Source organism: Callorhinchus milii, unplaced genomic scaffold (genome assembly GCF_018977255.1).
Source record: "Callorhinchus milii isolate IMCB2004 unplaced genomic scaffold, IMCB_Cmil_1.0 Scaffold55, whole genome shotgun sequence".
NCBI lineage: Eukaryota > Metazoa > Chordata > Chondrichthyes > Chimaeriformes > Callorhinchidae > Callorhinchus > Callorhinchus milii.
Genome location: NW_024704796.1, coordinates 180,946 through 201,250, shown reverse-complemented (window position 1 = coordinate 201,250; position 20,305 = coordinate 180,946). Strand labels below are relative to the sequence as shown.

The 20,305-nt window shown below is 46.0% G+C and overlaps 1 protein-coding gene across 5 annotated transcripts in view; it reads right to left on the bottom strand.

Annotated features, from left to right (window-relative positions):
• eva1ba (eva-1 homolog Ba (C. elegans)) overlaps window positions 1-20,305 on the bottom strand; it is a 31,205-nt gene that overhangs the window by 2,994 nt on the left and 7,906 nt on the right. Inside the window, exons 1-2 of one of the 5 annotated variants that reach the window (XM_007906767.2) lie at window positions 19,740-19,957; window positions 2,837-3,006 (exon numbers count right to left, since the gene is read on the bottom strand). The gene's annotated coding sequence lies outside the window, so the exon portion shown is untranslated. Of the gene's footprint in view, window positions 1-2,836; window positions 3,007-3,554; window positions 3,610-19,291; window positions 19,308-19,454; window positions 19,655-19,739; window positions 19,958-20,305 lie in introns of those variants that run through there. The other 4 variants (XM_007906766.2, XM_007906769.2, XM_007906770.2 and 1 more) reach the window with 4 other exon arrangements.

The following is a 20,305-nucleotide window of genomic DNA, read 5'->3' as shown; positions in this document are numbered from 1 at the left end:
GTCAATGTGGATCTTGGAATATCGGAATCATATAGTCTAACCTGATGCTCCAATGCAGCACTGGGGGGGTTTGCATTGTTGGAGGTGCCGTCCTTCTAATGAGACATTAAACCAAGGCCCCATCTGCCTGTTCAGTTGGACATTAAAGTTCCCGTGGTGCTATTCAAAAAAACAAGGGAGTTTCTTCTGGTTCCTGGCTAACAGTCCCACCAAATAAAATTGGTCACTCACTCCATGGCTGTTTGTGGGACATTGCCATGCGCAAACTGGCTAAAATACCCATAAAATACAGTCACTACACTTTACAATGTGAAGCGCTTTGAGACGCCTCGACGACTTGATAGGGTGCTATATCAAATGCAAAGATTATTGTTATATATCTTTCCAACTCATAGACCGCCAGAAGGCGAACTAGATGAACCTTGGTCTTTTCGTTGTCTAGCATTTCTTATGTCCTTATGTAGATGATAGCGTCGATGTCAGCAATAGAACAGAGCGACTCCTGATATAGAGTGAATAATAATAATAAAAAAATCCTTGCATTTGATATAGCGCTTTTCACGTCTTCTAAACATTTCAAAGCGCTTCATAGAATATGCTGTAAAGTGAATTGACTGTACATTTGTGGGCGAAACACGGCAACCAATTGCGCACAGCAGCGTCCCCCACAAACAGTCGTAGATTGAAAATGACCATTTTATTATTGTTTTTTTTTGGAGGGATTATTATTGAATGGGATAATTTCAGGGGAGAGCACAGGGCTCTGCCTGGTTTCCGAGCAGAGCTCTGGGTAACTCTATTCTTGTTGTGATTAAATCACTGAACTATTTGAATCAACAGTGGCTTGGAAGAGCGGCAATTTTGTACCCCGAGATAACTCAAACTGTGATCCAAACACAACTTTCACAGCGAGCAAGTGAGCACCCGGCTTTAATTAACTGGTTGGTTCTCTTCATGACGGCTGATTAATACTCCAGGAGGGAGCTCTCGTGCTGACAAACACTCGGCTTTTTAGATCATTTGAGAAACGCACACTGAATATAAATCAGGAGCTCGGGGGCATTTTTTTCCCTCTCTCTTGGACAATCTGTGTCCCAGACACACAAGCTGCGAATCCAGAGTGAAATAATTCTTCTGAGTACGATAGCAGATGGGTTTTTTTGCTTTTTGAAGCAATTTTCTTTGGGTTTAATCGCTTTTCCTTCAGCTTTTCCCTCTTCTTTGCTGAACGGCTAACTCTCAACACGGCGCCGTCTGCCTTGTGTTACCTCACCCAAGTGACCATTCTTCATACATAAACCCAGACAATGAACAGTGGGATATTTATTCGCTAATAATCCTTGCATTTGATACAGTGCCTTTCATGTCGGGAGGACGACTCAAAGTGTTTCTCAGCATTTACTGCAATAATAATCCTTGCATTTGCTATGGCGCCTTATCACATCGTTGAGACATCTCAAAGCACTTCACAGGATATACTGTGAAGTGTAGTGACTGTGTATTTAAACACGGTGACCATCACAGCCCATCCTGATATTCCTCACCCCTTTGGACGGTGGGGGGTGGAGCTCTGGATAGTGCTAACGAGCAGGAATTCTGGCTACTGTCCCATTGAGATAAACACTGGCAACCTTCCTCACGGCAGAGTTCCACAGAGAGTGTTTTATTGACTAAATGTGACATTGTCTGTGTGGCTGACAGTGGGATGCTGCTATGTGCAAATTGGTTGCTGTGTTCGTCCACATAATACTGTCACTACACTATACTGTAAATTCTGTGAAATGCTTGGAGATGTTCTTCCAATGCAAAAGATCCCACCTCAAAGGCAGGATTCTACTTATTATTAGCGGGTTCTTATTACTGGTGAAAACGCTCGACTGCCAGCACCTTGGCATGTCATCCCAACTTGAAAGGCAATGTATAAATACAATTTGTTGTTATTATTTAAAACTGGAAATTGTATATTGGTATGTGCGCGCATGCTCTCTGGCATGTTGGTATGTGTGTGCATGCTCTCTGTTCATATGTGTTTCTAAACACATACATACATGCAGAGCTGGTAGGGTATTTGACCAATATGTATGGCTGTGTGTGTAATATTTGTGTGTATATACAAAAAGGTGTCTGTGCATGTGATGTCTGTGTGTGTTTGTACATGGAGTGTGCATTATTCTGCATCTGTGGATGTGGTATGTGTCTGCCTAATTTGTGTGTGCATATATCTGTTTACAAAATCTGTGTGTCGGTCTATATGGCTTGTGTGTGTGATAGAATCATGGAAATTCACAATTATTATTACCATTTGGACATGATGATATGTGCTCTTATTTTTACCCTAAGGGTTAATAGGATGTGCAACACAAGTGGTTTCTGGAGTTGTGCGAATTCCATTTAAATGAGAGGTTCATAAATCCTTGGAGAAGGAAGAAATAAAGGTTTGGGAAATTTAAAAACTCGAGGCAACTAGTCCAGTATCCATCCACAACAACAACAACTTGCATTTATATAGCACCCGTCACGGGACTACTGAGCTCCCCCTTTCTCGTTCTCTTCCCCAGAATCCACGTCACACTGGCTCAACCAGAACTCACTCCAACCTGATTATGGTCAGAGATGTCTGGGTCACATGCTCCCACTTAACAACAAAAATAATCCTTAGATCTGGTATAGCGCCTTTCACATCGATAGGACTTCCTAAAGTGCTTCACACGATACAATGTAAAGGGCAAATGAACCCCCACTCAGGAACCTCAATTGCCACGTTTTACATCCTCAGGTACCCAGAAGCACTGCTTTATAGTTCGGACATGGGTGGAATTGGAAATAGAATGCTCACCTGGAGGACGGACAGGAAGGAGATAATGTTCGTGAGAAGAGAGTGTCAGTCCTGATCAGCTGGCATCGTCCAGGGGTGGGTGAGAGCACGAAGAGAAGCAGTGACGATCTGGAGAGACTTCGCCCAGGCTCTCGCTTCACTCTGATGATCACTATCAGCCAGAACTTTGTCTGTAAAAGAAAACAAAGTACTGAGTTTATCTCACACAGCTGATAGACACAGAGTAAGAGAGTGGAAACACCCAAATTGCCATAAGTTGACATCAAAAAGACTTGAGCTTCCTCAGAAGTTTCTCCTTCTCCTCTCCTCTCCATAGGTCAGTCTAGACCAGTGGCGGTCAAAGTCCCTGTGTTCCATCAATCAATGCGTTTCCAGCTTTTTTCTTCATTGAATTCTCTTGAATTATGGCATTAATCAAGAAATATATCAATCAGTGAATGCCAATGACCCCGTCACCATGGTGCCATCACAGCCAGTTTGGCTTGGTCAGTTACGCTCTCTTGCCTGTGCGTCAGAAGTTGTGGTTACGAGCCCTATTTGGGGGCTTGAGCTTATCGTCCAAACTGCCTTTCCAGTATAGAACTGGGAGAGCGTTGTACCGATGGAGACGTCATCCTTTGGATGAGATGTTAAAACTGAAATCCTTTCTGCTTATTGAAACATTAAGGATCCCACGACACTATTGGAAAAGAGAACAATTCGGGATCCTGTGACTTACCAATACGCATGACTCACTTCGAAACCAGACGGTGCGTTTAGCAACTAAGTTATCAAGCCATCACAGCCCTGGTGTGATAACAGAGTATGCAGGAACTAACATGTGCCAGTGATGGGATGTTCGATTGAGTGTTACTTAATCTCATGTATTTCCACTTTAAGAATAAGCTGTGCTTTCTCTGGTATGCAAACGGCAATTCCCTAGCTCCGAGCTTGGAAGATAAACCCAGAGCTTTTTGGCTCTGAGCAAATGGTTTCAAATATTTCCTGTTATGTCCTTAACCTCCTCTAAATTCTTAGGAGCAATCACCAAAATTAAACTCTGTAGAGGTCCCTGGAGAAAGTGGAAAAGAGTGGCTTGAAACGGGGTTCAAAGAACAGCAGGTTTTGGGTCAGAAACCAACGGATTCCATCACTTGTAAACTCGGGGGAATCATTTTCCGAACAATTAGAGTGAAATGTTACTCCATCCTTGATGTGCAGGGACACAGGATAGGCTCTAATTCTGGAGGAAACCTTTTCCATCAATAAAACTGGCGTCTGGATCCGATTCTGAGCTGTGGGAATTTTGGTTGCAAATATTAACAAATGTGAAGCATAAGAAAGCACCTGGAATCACTCGTGTTTCAGTCCTGACTATATTCCTGAGTGGCCAGTGTCCTGACTGGCAGGAGCAGCCACACAGCTCTCTACAGGGGGACTGAAAAGTCATGATACCATAACAATGTCTAATAAGTCGTCCAGAAATTATGATTTTTTTTAGATAATAGAGTAGCTGAAAAATAAGACTTTTTGGTCACCTATACATATAGAGGAGATTCAACAACAACAACTTGCATCTATTTAGCGTCCTTCACGCAGGGTAGCGTCTCGGAGTGCTTGACAATTGCTGAGCTTGACCATTGGCCCAGTCAACGAGGAAAACAGGCCACAAGGTGGGGTCCCGTAACTTAGTGGTTAGCAACCGAGAGAACCCGGGTCCGATTCTGGGACAGGGCAAAACCTTAGCAAGTTTCCTTGCTCCACACATCTCTGTTTACCTGGCAGTGAACCCTAAAAAAAATTGTTCACTTGATCCACGATTTGTGGGATGCTGCTGTGTGCAATTGTCTACTGAGTTTCGCCCACAAAATACAACAACAACAACAACAACAAGATTCCATTTACAAAGCGCCTTTCACGTCAGGAGGACGTCCCAAGGCGCTGCACAGTTGGGTCATGACCCGAGCAGGGGGAAAATGGTCAGGGTGAGGGGAGGGAGCGAGGAGGGGGAAGAGAGTCGAGAGGGGAGCTGAAGGCACGGTCAAAGAGAAAGGTTTTGAGACCGGCCTTGAAGGAGGAGAGGGAGGAAGCGGCGAAGGCACTGGGGGATAGAGTTCCAGAGCCTCGGGGCTGAGAGGCTGAAGGCCACCGATGGTAGGACGGTTGGGGCGGGGGGTGTGGAGCAGACCGGAGCCAGAGGGATGGAGGGTATGGGCAGGTAGGTAGGGGGATAGTAGGTTGGAGAGGTAGGAGGGAGCAAGGCCGTGAATGGCCTTGTAGGTGAGGATGAGGATCTTGAATTCGATCCTCTGGGGGATGGGGAGCCAGTGGAGGCGAGCGAGGGTGGGAGTGATGTGGTCTCGGTGCCTGGTGCGGGACAGTACACGAGCTGCAGAGTTCTGAATGACCTGCAGTGTGGAGGGAGGTGGCGGGAAGGCCGGCGAGGAGAGAGTTCCCATAGTCCAGCCTTGAGGTGACAAAGGCGTGGACCAGGGTTTCAGCAGCGTGAGGGGTGAGGTAATGGCGTAGTCTGGCGATGTTCCGGAGTCAATACACAGTCAATCTACTTTACAATACATCCCGTGAAGGGCTTTGAGACGGTTCGATGACGTAATAAGGCGCTATATAAATGCAAGATTGCTTATTATTTATTATAAAGCAAAGGGATTGCAGCAGAGATTTCATGAGGATGTTATCAAGGATGAGAAGCTTTACTTGTGAGGAGTGACGGGAGAAACTGGGATCACTGGAACAAAGAAAGAAGGTTGAGAGACTCAACGGTGGTGTTCAAAATTGAGGGGTTTTGATGAGAATTATTTCCAGTAGTTGTAGAATTAGTAACTGATGGGCATATTGTTAAAATAATTTTTTAAAAAAACAATTTTTTTTCACATAGATCATTAGGGCATGAAATGTCAAACACTGCAGTTAAAGTTGAATCCATATTACTGTGGTTTTAAAAGGATAAATATTTCAAAACGAACAGCATAAAGTGCCTGGAGAAAGGGCAGGGAAGTGAGGTAAATGAACAGGCAGATGGGACCTCGGTTTAATGTCTCATCTTTTCGAATAGTGCCATGGGATCTTTAACATCCAACTGAACAGACAAAGGATGAAATGTTAAACCAAGGTTCCATCTGCCTGTTCAGTTGGATGTTAAAGATCCCATGGCACTATTCGAAAAGAGGAGAGAGTTTCTCTCTCCCAGTGTCCTGGCCGACAAATAAAATTGGTCACTCACTCCATGGATGTTTGTGGCACATTGCTGTGTGCAACTGGCTGCCACGTTACTCCCATGAAATACAGTCCCTCCACTTTACAGTACATCCTGTGAAGCGTCTCAACATCGTTATAGGCACTATGTCAAATGCAAGGATTATTATTATTACAAATGGGTACCTCTTTTAGAGTGTCCCAGAGCTCAGAGAGATACACTGTGGAGCAGTCCACTGTACAGATGTGTGTGTAGAGATTGTGTATTGGGGCTCGAACGTTTGTGGGAACATTGAAGTCGGGATGTAAATCACACCCCGGGGTGGAACACATGCATACATCACCGCTCAGGCACTGGCTGCAGGTCCAGAAACAACACAGCACATGCATATTTCAGCGAAACTCAGGACACTAAATGACAGCAGTGCACCAGGGTGCTCGCTCTCCAGTTACACAGCTCATAACCTGGGGTTGTTACCTACGGATTCACGTGGAATTGTATTTCACAGCAAGCACATCTCCTAACATATACGGTGTGCGTATATATTAGGAAATGTGGATTCCAAATGCGGATTCTGTTGAGGTGTGCCCCACAAGTCTACCGACTGCAATCCCAAGCCTGAGGCCTCCTAGTTTGATGTTATACATTGCATCCCTCAGAGCTGCGTTAAAAGCTGACCAGAGAGAAAGAACACATAGCAGCGCCTTGGGGAGGAGGCTCTTGGAGTTTGGGCTCTTGGGATCTAATGATTGATCCTCATCCCGGTCATGTGACATAGCCACTCGGGGCAGGAAGGCTCCGGTTCTGCTCAGGTTTGAGCTGACAGAGCTGACCTCAGGCAGGGCATTCGTTGGGATTGTTTGCCTGGGACGAGGTTGTTTGACTGTCGGGAAAAGCACGTCACAAGCCAGCTGGACCCTCTCCTCACACCCACACACACACACTCTGCAGTGTGAATCACAGTCGGGGAACGGGAATAGGCCTCTGGCTATTGGCAACTAACCGTAGTTAGAATACAGTTCAGTTACAGTCAGGACTAAGTTTAACATCCCGAGTGCACTCGGGCTCAGAGCAGGCAAATCTACACAGACCTTTCAGGGTCAATGCATCGTCCAACACTTTCTTTCTTTGTACCAGTGGTGGCCAAGTCGTGGCCCATGGGCCGGAAATGGCCCTTAGGGCCGTGATTCACCCCAATCCAGGCCAGTCTGTTCCAAATCAAAGCCTTGTTTCCAGTAGCTGCAGAGCAGCAATACACTTGGCGCAGCCATGAATCAAGAAATATTCAATCAAGAAAACGTATTAGGTTGGCCGACCACTGGGTTGTACAAACAATTGGGTTGTAAGCAGGTTTAAATAGCTGGGAAGTTAACTTGTTTTCATTTCACTTGTGAGCGAGTTCTGTGGGATCTATTCCTCTCTGAGAGCAGCTCCATATGTTTGGAGCAGGAATGTAAAGCAATTCCCAATGAGTTATCCTGGCCCAGCATCAAGGGCAAAGGGTGAGAAACAAGAACAACAACAGATTCTTATTACGTTGACTCTTTGGCCTCTGTGATGCTGCGCTCTCTCCAGACCATGTATTGGGGTTTCACTCAGGCTGTGAATACCCAGGTTAGCACAGCAAGGTCACATCTCTGCTTAATAATAATAATACAAACCACATTTAATATAGTGCCTTATCTTGTAAAAGTGCCTCAAAGTGCTTCACATAGTTTTCTGTAGTGTATTGGTTAGAGCACTCGTCTCGCAAGCGAGAGGACCCGGCGTTTGCTTCCCAGGCGGAGCGAAATCTTAGGCAAGTTTCCTTACTCTACACGCCTTTGTTTACCTAGCAGTAAGTAGGTTGTTGGCCGATTGGTTGATTGTTTTCCGGGGGTAATAATCCCACAAAATATACAGTCAATTCACTTAACAGTATATTCTGTGAAGTGCCAGCCAATTGTTTGCACAATAATGTCCCTCAAACTGCCATAAAGTGAATAACCATTTTTTTTTACTGGGGACATGGTTATTGCCAGAGCACCTGGAGAAACTCCCTTTTCTTTTCGAGAAGTGACTTGGGATCTTTAACGTCCACCTGAACAAGCAGGTGGGCTCTTGGTTTTGATGCCTCAATGCTTCCTCAGAGGCGAGAGTGCTTACTGACTGAGCCAGGCCTCTATACCACCAATATGACATTAGCTGGTCTATTGATTTCCGACCATCCCTCTCCACTCTGTCAATGTTAGGCTAGTCATCTCCTTGTGCTCTGGCATGAGATTCATTTCCAAAATGAGTTTTGTACCAGGATTTGTAACTTGGGACCTGTAGATTGTATACAGTGTGTCCTATAGGCTATAACTAGGGGTGCTGTTGCTGTGTGACACTCGGGAGGGTATTATTAAGATACCAGGATACATGCAGTCCCTGTTAATTACAAAACTTTTGTTAATCTCGCAAATTAGCCTGATGTAATATTCCAGCACTGGGTTACACAGGCTCGATAGTCTTGTGCTTCAATAATCCAGCAGTGCAGTATCTGGGCTCCAAGAGCAGTTCTGTTTTAGCTGTTCCATCATTTAGAGGCAGACATTCCTCTGCGGTTTTACAGCTCAGTGGAATTTGACCACTGTAGTGTATGGAATCTTTAAAAAATAACTCTGCACACATGAAGCCAGACTCCACTTAGAATGAATGCATTTGAATAGAACATTCGAATCAGTACAGATTAAGCAATCGAGACAGTTCTCGTTTTCATATGGGATCCATTAGATAATAGTGGTGGAGACACATAGTGGTGGTGGGGGGGGTGGGGGGGGTGCGCGCGGGGAGAGAGAGACAGGGAGTGGGGGGAGGTGGGCTGATGGCTGTGTGTAAACAGCTTGCCATTGATATCACCATCTGACAAGCTTTCCCGCTGCTTGTCCAGCTAGGACTGCCCTACCTGTTAAGGCTATGGCTTTCTGGGTTAATGGGAGCTGAGCGAGATGCTCCTAGAGATTGGTTTGCCGATGAGTCAGGCTGGCTGGTCTGTCAACAGCAGTGCCCTAGAGAGCATTACAGCCCCAACTGGCTCAGCAACCAGACTGGAGACCAACAAAGAAGTTGGTCTCAATTCTGAAATGGCATTGCCAATCAATTTACCTTGTAGTCAGTTCAGCCTCAAGGAGACCCAGCAGGGACTCTCCAGCAGCATCAGTTGCTTTGAGATGTCTTCCCAACGTGAAAGGCGCTGTGTAATTGTGAATTATATTGTATTATATGTAGTGACACGGACATCACCACAAGAATGTGTGAACAATAAACTAACTCGGCTAACAAACTAACAAATTCTCATTCCCAAGCAAAGCAGAAATGCTCATCGACAACTGTATTAGCACAACCATCAACAACTTACATTTAAACAACACCTTTCACGACAAAAAAATCTCAAAAGTTTCACAGAATGAGATTAATCAGAAGGAAATATAGCAAATATGGTAGCATCACCACCATGAGATAAGTCATTAAATCCCAAGTGAGACTGAACATGAATTCCTGTTATATTTCTGTTGGATCACACATTTAAATAATAATAATAATCCTTGCATTTGATACAGTACCTTATCATGTCTCAAAGCACTTCACAAAATATACTGAAAAGTGGATTTGACAATGTATTTTTGTGGACGAAATGCGGCAGCCAATTTGCACTCAGCAATGTCCCACAAACAGCCATGGAATGAATGACCAATTTATTTTGGTTTACCGTGGTTTAATGTCTCATCCTAAGAACGGCACCTCTGGCAAAGCAACATTCCCCCAGCACTGACTTGGAGAGTCAGCTTAGACTATGTGATTCCAAGTCCAGACGTGGGGCTTGAACCCACAACCAGAGGCGAGAGCGCTACCACTGAGCCAAGCTGACACTGTTAAACTGAGTGAATCCATTCACCACATCCACACACAGCACATTTTACAGATTCTGCCATGCTAGTTTGCCTGTAATATTAACACTTTTCATTTACTAGTTCACAGTTGGTTCCGAGTGTATATTAAAACCGTTATCATACACCACAGGCTTCTTTCTGTGTTCCTGGAATGCTAAGGTAATGTTTATCTGAGAACCAATGCCTTTGACAGAGCATTTGGCTGTGACCTTATGTAGGAACAATTTAGCAGCTACATTCTACATTCTCCCATTTACTGCTATATCCTGCTGTACAGTCCCCTCTGAGATAATAAATAATAATCCTTGCATTTGGCATAGCGTGTTTCACATCAGGAGGACATCCCAAAGTGCTTCACAGGTCCTGGGACTCACAAACGGGCTTCATGCCTCCCACCCCAACATTAGTGGCCAGCCTTACAGCCATTCTGCCCCCACTCTCTGGAACTCAATTCCAAAGTCTATCTGACTACTTCTCTTCCTCCCCTTGTCTAAGGAAGCACCTCTTTGATTGTGTAAAGACTGTGTAGTTTTAGGCAAATGCAACAGCCAATTTGCACACAGCAATATCTCACAAACAGCCATGAAGTGAATGACCGATTTTATCTTGGGGATTATTGTTCAGGACAACGGGAGAGAGAAACTCCCCATTCTTTTCAAATAGGGTTAAAGATCTCCGGGATCTTCAATTTCCTCGTGAATAAGAACAGAACCAGTCTCTTCCAGTTTAACGTCTCTTCCAAAGGACAACACCTCCAACAATGCAACACTCCCCAGCACTCCAGTGGAGCGTCAGTCGAGACTATGTGAGTTCAAGGTACTGGCACGGAGCTTTGAACTACAACCTTCTAACTCAGAGTGCTGCCAAGAGAGCCAGGCTGATATGATACCTCTTGAAAATATCTATTTCTCAACCTTATTCTCTTAATAGCTGCCAGACTAAATGTTGGAATTCACCCAGAATCAGCTTCCGAGAATGAGATATATGAGAAGGCAAATGTAAGCAAATGGTACCACCATAGCATAAGTGACTACTGACAACAACAACAACAACAACAAGATTCCATTTATAGAGCGCCTTTCACGTCAGGAGGACGTCCCAAGGCGCTGCACAGTTGGGTCATGACCCGAGCAGGGGGGAAATGGTCAGGGTGAGGGGAGGGAAGGGAGGGAGAGAGGAGGGGGGAAATGGTCAGGGTGAGGGGAGGGAAGGGAGGGAGCGAGGAGGAGGAAGAGAGTCGAGAGGGGAGCTGAAGGCACGGTCAAAGAGAAAGGTTTTGAGACCGGCCTTGAAGGAGGAAAGGGAGGAAGCAAGGCGAAGGCACTGGGGGATGGAGTTCCAGAGCCTCGGGGCTGAGAGGCTGAAGGCCCGACCACCGATAGTAGGGCGGTTGGGGCGGGGGACGTGGAGCAGACCGGAGCCAGAGGAACGGAGGGTACGGGCAGGTAGGTAGGGGGATAGTAGGTCGGAGAGGTAGGAGGGAGCGAGGCCGTGAATGGCCTTGTAGGTGAGGATGAGGATCTTGAAATCAATCCTCTGGGGCATGGGGAGCCAGTGGAGGCGAGTGAGGGTGGGAGTGATGTGATCGCGAAGCCTGGTGCGGGACAGTACACGAGCTGCAGAGTTCTGAATGACCTGCAGTGTGGAGGGAGGTGGCGGGAAGGCCGGCGAGGAGAGAGTTCCCATAGTCCAGCCTTGAGGTGACAAAGGCGTGAACCAGGGTTTCAGCCGCGTGAGGGGTGAGGTAGTGCCGTAGTCTGGCGATGTTCCGGAGGTGATGGAAGGCGGTGCCAGTTGTGGTGCGGATGTGAGGGAGAAAGGACAGCTCAGGGTCGAACAAAACGCCGAGGTTCCTGATGGCTTTGAGAGGTGGAGAGTGCAGCCTTGGATGCTGATGGTGTCAGCGCCTGAGGTGCGGAGGCGCTGACGTGAGCCAATCAGGAGGGCCTCGGTTTTTCGCACGTTGAGACATCGGACATCGGTGGTCGTGGAGTTGAGAGTAGAGGAGGAAAGGTAGAGTTGGGTGTCATCCGCATACATGTGGAAGTTAACCCCATGTTTGCGGATGATGTCACCAAGGGGGAGCATATAGAGGGTGAAGAGGAGGGGACCGAGGACAGAGCCCTGAGGGACATCAACTGACCACAAGAGCAAAGAAGCAGCAGCATGGTATAGTCTTCCTTCAGCATGAGGCACTCTGTACACACAGGGCGACTGCGATGTGGTATTCTCTGTCACAAACTGTTGAAGGGAAATATTGATGGGAAGGGAACAGAAAAGTGGAAAGACTAGTGACTGATATGGAGAAAGGCACCAGCACAGAATTGATGCACCGAATGGCCCGTTTCTGTGCTGTAGTGTCCTGAGATTCTATTTTTACAACCGTGGAAATTAACAACACATTGTGTTAAAGAGCTTGCTGCCAGCAGCGTTGGGAATTGGCTTCGCTTTGGTTCACAATGAAGAAAAAGACTCTCATCCTGAGATATTCAGTGACGTGGAGTCCTGTAGCTCAGTGGTTAGAGCACTTACCTCACAAGCAAGAGGACCTGGATTGATTCCCAGCAGGGCGAAACGTTTCACAAGTTTCCTTACTCCACACACCTCTGTTTACCTCGCATTAAGTAGGAATCCAGGTGTTAATCGATTGGCGGATCGCTTTTCCAGGGGTAATAATTCCTTAAAAAAAATTAGTCACTCAATCCACGACTGTTTGTGGGACACTGCTGTGCGCAATTGGCTGTTGAGTTTCGCCCACAAAATACAGTCAATTCACTTTAGAATATATTCTGTGAAGCGCTTATCGAAGACGTGATAAGGTGCTATATCAAATGCAAGGATTATTATGTGTTCTCCTGACCGACAGCTCCTCTGCTGAAAACAGTGGTCCAAGATGATATCACAAGCGTCACAAGTGGCACGAGAGGTGGAGCCCGAAGGAACCACACCTTGCCCTCCAACACAAACACTGGCAGCCGGTGGAGAAGCAGTGAAATTTGTAGTGTTTCACAATGTGTTCCTTGTGATAACTATCACATAATATAAAATGTCGCAATATTCACCCATCTGCCACCCCAGTCAGCGATGTTGCCACATCCTAATGGATTCTCTGCTTCTTTGAAAAGGGTAGAACTAATTGTCAACCACATCTGGGAATTAACAAGGAATGCAAAATACTTCAGTGGAAACCAATCTAGCTGGGTGTGACAGGCATTTTGTTTTCTATCGCCAAGTGTCAGATGCTATTAATAGTATAATTTATTTGTGTGGCACATTGAGAGACATATTCCCAGCAATTGGAAGGCAAGCAAGAGGACCCAGGTTCAATTCCTGGGCAGGGAGAAATGTTAAGCAAGTTTCCTTACTCCACATGCTCCTCTGTTTACCTAGAAGTAAGTAGAAACCTGGTTGTTAGATGATTGGTAGTTCACTTTCCAGGGGTAATAAGCTCTCAAAAAAAATGTGGTCAATCAATCCACGACTGTTTGTGGGACACTGCTGTGCGCAATGGTCTGGTCGTTTCGCCCACAAAATATACAGGCAATCTACTTTACAATATATTCTGTGAATCACTTTGAGATGACTCAACGACGTGATAAGTCAGTAGATCAAATACAAGGATTATTATTGTTGTGGGTATCAACCTGGCTCAGTCAACTTTGAGCTCATAGTCTAGCCTGACACTCTACTATGAGACTGTGGGAGAGTGTATTGTTGGATGTGCTGTCCTTTGGATGAGACGTTAAACTTCAGTCCCATCTGCCTGTTCAGGTGGATGTTAAAGATCCTATGGCATTACTCAAAAAAACTCTCCCAGTGTCCCAGTCAACAATTCTGAAATAAAATTGGTCAATCACCTCATGGCTGTTTGTAGGACATTTCTGTAAGCAAATTTACTGTCCAGAGCCCTGGGACATCCTCCTGACCCGAATAGCGCAATATAGGTGTAAATATATATTGTACTGCATTGCAAATTGGCTGTTATATTTACCTACAAAAACACCATCACTGCACTTTACAGTAAAGCCTGTGAAGTGTTTTGCAATGACCCCTTGATATGAAAGGTGCTGCATCCAATGGAAATGGCAAGATTATTCTATTCGGTTCAAGTGCCACTTCTGGGGATCTGAGCTCAAATGGTTTGGGCAATTTAGCTCAGCTACCTTTTTGGGCTTGTTTATTGCTCCTTCAATGATTTGACATGGCGAGCGATAAGTCCAACGCCCTTAGGCCTCTTTCAGTTTGTCTCTTGGCAGGTCCACAATCCATGGAGTAAATACGTCTCCTATTTTTTTACCATATTAGTTTCTTGAAATAAACATTTGTTGTTCAGTTCCCTGAGGTCATGATCTGCATCTCAATTTACACTCACCTGGGAGGAGCTTTCAGTCAGAGGGTTGTGACAGAACAGGGGGATCTCAACTGAGTGAGCAAGTCACACAGAGAAATGCGAAAAAAAGGTTTTCATTAATAATCCTTAGCTCTTCCCACTTGTAGAAATCCACGGCAGATTGACTGAGATCAGCTGATCTCGAGGAACATTAAGCAGCTGACTCTCCCAATTAGCCAGCTTTGTGCAGAAGCAACACGGAAAAGATTCAAGCAAAAACCACAGCATTGAACAGCGATCAGTCATTCCCTACCCCTATTTCCATTTACTGATGCTAAACTCTCAATGAATAAACTATGCAACTCATCTTTTTTCTCATCTCACTCTGCATCTGTTCCCATATCCTCCAGTAATGTTGCCCAGCAGATATAGTGGAGCCCCGTTATCATACGTTGGTCAGGAACCATAGAACGAAAGCACAGTAGCCAGTTTCACTACGCATGTGTAGAGCTTGCCGATGGCATCCTTTGGTTCTAGTGCTACAAAATGGCAGACTTCTGGGTCATCAGATCACCCCCAACATTACTTCCTGTTTCCTATGCATACGCGAGGCAGGAAGTTACCTGATGACCCAGACAGATATCAGCCATTTTAAGTGCAAGACTCAGCTGTGCATGGGAAGTGAGCATGTGGTGGATGCATTAATGTCAAATACATTATTGTAAGGATTTCAGAACAGTTTTCAGACCGGAACCCAGAACACAACCTGTGAACAGCCCCATTAGGCCTCGCACAGAGCTAATCCCACTTATTCTCTGCTTCCCGTTGCTAAATTAATTTCCAAACCAAATAGTTAATTTTAGCATTACCCTTCTTCTAAAGTCCCTCACAGCGACTTTATCAAAAGCTCAAATTCTAGTTAATTACATCTTTTGGGTAACTTTCATCCAACAATCTAGATACTTTGAGAATAACTCATGCATTGTGTTCCTGGATCTACAACAACAAAAATATCAAATTGCATTTATACAGGGCCTTTAACTTCAAGAGGATGTCCCGAGGAGCTGGACAATGAGGGTTTTCATCCATGCTGCGGGATACGATCAGAGAGGATTGGAGAGGGAAGATGACTGAAGGCACGGTCGAAAAGGAAGGTCTAAATGGGTTTTCAAATGAATGCAGAGAATGGGGCCATCTCTCCCAATTTATGTTATTAGGATTCACTTCACTGGCCATTTCTCTGGCAGAAGGTGATGAAATGGGACACAACCAGGAAAAGGTTGCATGGAAAGCCAGAGCTGAGTTAGTTGACTAGTATACGGAAAGCGACACCATTTCACTCAGAAAATACAGTCAATTCACTTTACAGTATATGCTGTGAAGCACTTTGAGATGTCTCAATGACGTGATAAGGCCCTATATCACATGCAAGGATTATTGTTATTATTATAACCTTACACCAAGGACTAGGAAATGCCGTTAAACATTAATACTATGTCTTACATTTTTATAGCACTTATAAAATCAACACATCTAAAACCTTTTCACAGGTAATTGTTGTGAAGTGAAAGTGGTGAGTTTACGACTGGGACTATGTTACGCAGCAGACAATTTGTAAATAGCAGGCCTCACAAAGATCCCATGATGCTATCAGAAAAGAGAAGGGAGTTTGGCAGCCAACAATGTCCCACAGGAACTGCTGGACATAAAAAGACCAAGTCCACCTAGTGCGCCTGGTAGTCACATGCTGCAATAACGGAGATGTTGACGGCAATTAATTATGTATGGATCAATCAACAGCAGACGGAAAGCTTTGGAAAGCCCCAGATGTGGGACCTTGCCATACACTGTTTGTCTACAAAAACAGTTACCATAGTTAACAGCAATTTTACTGCAAAGCACTTTAAGACATTCTGACGTGACAGAGCTATAAAAATAAATACATTTCTTCTTTCTCGGGAGGTGATGAAGAAGCCAGGCACCAGGTCAGACACAACATTCTGACAGCCCTAATAATGAAGCGATCTTTCCTGTTTCCTGTTTGTTTTGGAGAGGGCGGGCGGGGGCGGGGGAGGTGACCAGGCACACAGCCAGGCCAGGCTGCCCGCACAAACCCTTTTCAGAGTGGTCACGTCAGCCACGAAGTTGCCATGGAACTTTGTAATCTTTTAAATCTGACTACAAGGCAGGAGTCAGTGCCTTTTTATACCCACATCGCTGCCTCTCCCTGGTCTCTCTGCAGATGAGATGATAATGTGCTCGGAGAGATGAACCAAGTGGTGGAAATAAACAAGATATTATGCTTCAAATACAACTGGCAACTGGTAGTGTTGTTATAGCTGGAATTATTTTGGGGATTTGATGCTCAATAACTTCATAACAACCTTTAGTGCTCTTAGCTGGGGTTTCCGTCTCATAGAGGGTTCTATTTACATGGCTGTTTCTGTTTCTCTCCATAATAATAATCCTTGCATTTGATATAGCGCCTCATCACACCTTACAGAATATACTGCAACGTGAATTGATTGTATATTTTGTGGGCGAAACACGGCAGCCAATTGTGCACAGCGACGTCCCACACACAGTCGTGGATTTGAGTGACCCAATTTTTTTTTAAGGGATTATTACCTCCGGAAAAGCGATCCACCAATCGACTAACATCCGCGCTCTTACCTACTGCTTGGTAAACAGAGGCGTGTGGAGTAAGGTCCTCTCGCTTGCGAGGCAAGTGCTCTAACCAATACACTACAGGGACTCCACAAAGAGAATCGATGTGGCCCCTTTCACGTCGTTGAGACATCTCAAAGCGCATCGCAGCATATACCATACAGTGAATTGACTGTGTATTTTTGTGAGACAAACGCGAGTTTGAATAAGCTGCAGTAGTTGCCGTGCACAGCGACCCTGCTCTCTGGCCCTGACTGTGCAAACTTGCCTCACTGTTTAGATAATAAAGAAGCTGAATAAGCACTACTGTAATTAACAGCTAAACTGTCAGCCGCACGGCCGCTGCCCTGCTTCACTCTCAGTCTCCTTTTACTTCCACACGAATGCACACATTCTGGCATATAAGTAATAATAATAATCCTTGCATTTGATATAGCGCTTTTCACGTCGGGAGGACGTCCCAAAGCGCTTCACAGAACACACTGTAAAGTGAATTAACTGTATATTTGTGGGCGAACGCGGCAGCCAATTGCGCACAGCAATGTCCCACAAACAGTCGTAGATTGAAAATGACCAAATTATTATTGTTTTGTTTTGGAGGGTTATTATTAGGCTCTGTGTGGAGTAAGGAAACTTGCCCAAGGTTTCGCCCTCTGCCTGGAATTGAACTCAGGTCTCTCACTGGCAAAGCAAGTGCGCGTGTCTGTGCACGTGTGTGCATGTGTGTAAGTAGCTCTTACACACATGCACACACGTGCACAGACACGCGCGCGCACAGACAAACCTGCACAGACACGCACGCGCACACAGACACACATGTAGAGACACGCGCCCATCCGCACACATGTAGAGAAATGCGCCCGCACGCACACACACACACACATAGAGACACACGCGCACACGTTGAGACATGCACGCGCGCACACACACACACACATGAAGAGACACGCGCACACACACGTAGAGACATGCACACACAGACACACATGCAGAGACACGTGCACGCACACAGACACATGTAGAGACACCGCATGCGCAGGCACACATGTGCAGACACGCATGTAGAGGCACACATGTGCAGACACGCATGTAGAGACACCGCATGCGCAGGCGCATGTAGCTGCACGCGCATGCGCAGACACATGTAGCTGCACGCGCGTGAGCAGACAGGCATGTAGACGCACGCGCGTGCGCAGACAGGCATGTAGACGCACGCGCGTGCGCAGACAGGCATGTAGACGCACGCGCGTGCGCAGACACGCATGTAGAGACACGCGCGTGCGCAGACACGCATGTAGAGACACGCATGTAGAGACACGCGCGTGCGCAGACACGCATGTAGAGACACGCACTCGCAGACACGTATAGAGGCACAGACATGCATATAGAGACAGGCACGCATACAGGCACACTCACGCACAGACACACCTGCACATAGAAACACACATATAGACAAATACACGCATAGACACACGCACACATAGACACACATATAGACATACGTACACACATATTTTATCACGTTAGGCATACACATTGACACTCACACACATATACTGATGGGCACATGTAATCGTGCATAGCCACATACATGAGCACACACACTCAGTTATACAGACACAAATGGATACATAGATAAGACAACCAATAGGCACATACACCGATAGGCACACATACATGCAGATGCAGATAGATATTTAAGACATACACAGATGGATACACAAACACATGCATAGGTAGACAGGCGTGCGCACACACACTAACAGACAGATACAGACACACACATGCATAGATAAACACATGTGTGCCTCCCACGCACACACACGCCAAAAAAGCTCAGAGGAGAGACAGAAAACTGCTGTAATCTCAGACAGACAGTGATCCCAATGAGGAGTCACTAACATCAAAAACACACAGTACAGTATAGTACAGCGCAGTACAGTGCAGTATAGGACAGCACAGAACAGTGCAGTACAGCACAGTATGGGACAGCACAGCACAGTATGGGACAGCACAGCACAGTATGGGACAGTACAGCACAGTATGGGACAGTACAGCACAGTATGGGACAGTACAGCACAGTATGGGACAGTACAGCACAGTATGGGACAGTACAGCACAGTATGGGACAGCACAGCACAGTATGGGACAGTACAGCACAGTATGGGACAGTACAGCACAGTATGGGACAGTACAGCACAGTATGGGACAGTACAGCACAGTATGGGACAGTACAGCACAGTATGGGACAGTACAGCACAGTATGGGACAGTACAGCACAGTATGGGACAGTACAGCACAGTATGGGACAGCACAGCACAGTGTTGTACAGTACAGAGGCGACACTCACTCACCTGCATCTCTCCCTGTGTTTGCATTACACTGAAAACTCCCAATGAAGTTGGAGCCAACAGTGTGTCAGTCACTGCTTCACTCACAGTTGGAGCTGCTCAACAATCACTGGTTTTGTTCAATTCCGAAAGGTTTCCAATAAAAAAAGAGATGAAAGGAACTTACCAGAGGGAGGGGGGCAAACCCAGGTCTGTGTGCTGCTGTCTCAGATCAGTGCATCAACTTCAGCTACACAAACACACACCAAGTCAGTGTAGTGACTGTCACAGTGATCAGTGACAGCCCAGAGCTTCTCTCTGCTCACTCCCCAGCTCCCTGCAGATGTCCCTGACTCCCATCAGCTCATTGCACACAACACACACACATAGCCAAGCTGGGAGCTCAGTGAATGTCTTGTGATTCGACATGATCTTAAGAGAAGGAAAACACCCAAAAAAGGGCAAAACTTACCGGGAAAGAGTAGAAACCAACTCCAGGGGCTCCTCCCTGCCTTCTCAGTAGAAAGCTCAGGGAAGCCACACACACACACACTTTAGCTGCTCTCTCTCTCTCTCTCTCTCTGTGGCTGCAGAATGAAAGGTCTGTTTAGTATTAAAGCTGCTGAAACAGGAAAGAGTTGTGGGAGCTGGAGTTGCTCAGCCCAATTATCTCAACTTCCACCCAGTACACAGCCCACAATCCTGCTATACTGTGCTGTAGTGGCTGTAAATACTGTACTGGCTGCTGCCAGGCAGGAAAACATAGGCAGAGAAAGGAGCGGATAATAATAATCCTTGCATTTGATAGAGTGCCTTGTACCGTGAAGTCCCTCCGCCTTTCCCCCTCCCTTGCCTCCTTTAAGGCTCGTCTCAAGGCTTTCCTTTTCAACCGTGCCTCTGGTCACCCTCCTTCCCTCTCCAACCCCCACAACCACCCCCTCCAACCCTCTCCGATCCCAACCCCAAGCTCAGATGCAAACCCCTCATTTGTCCAGCGCCTTGGGATATCCTCTCAATGTGAAAAGCACTGTACAAATG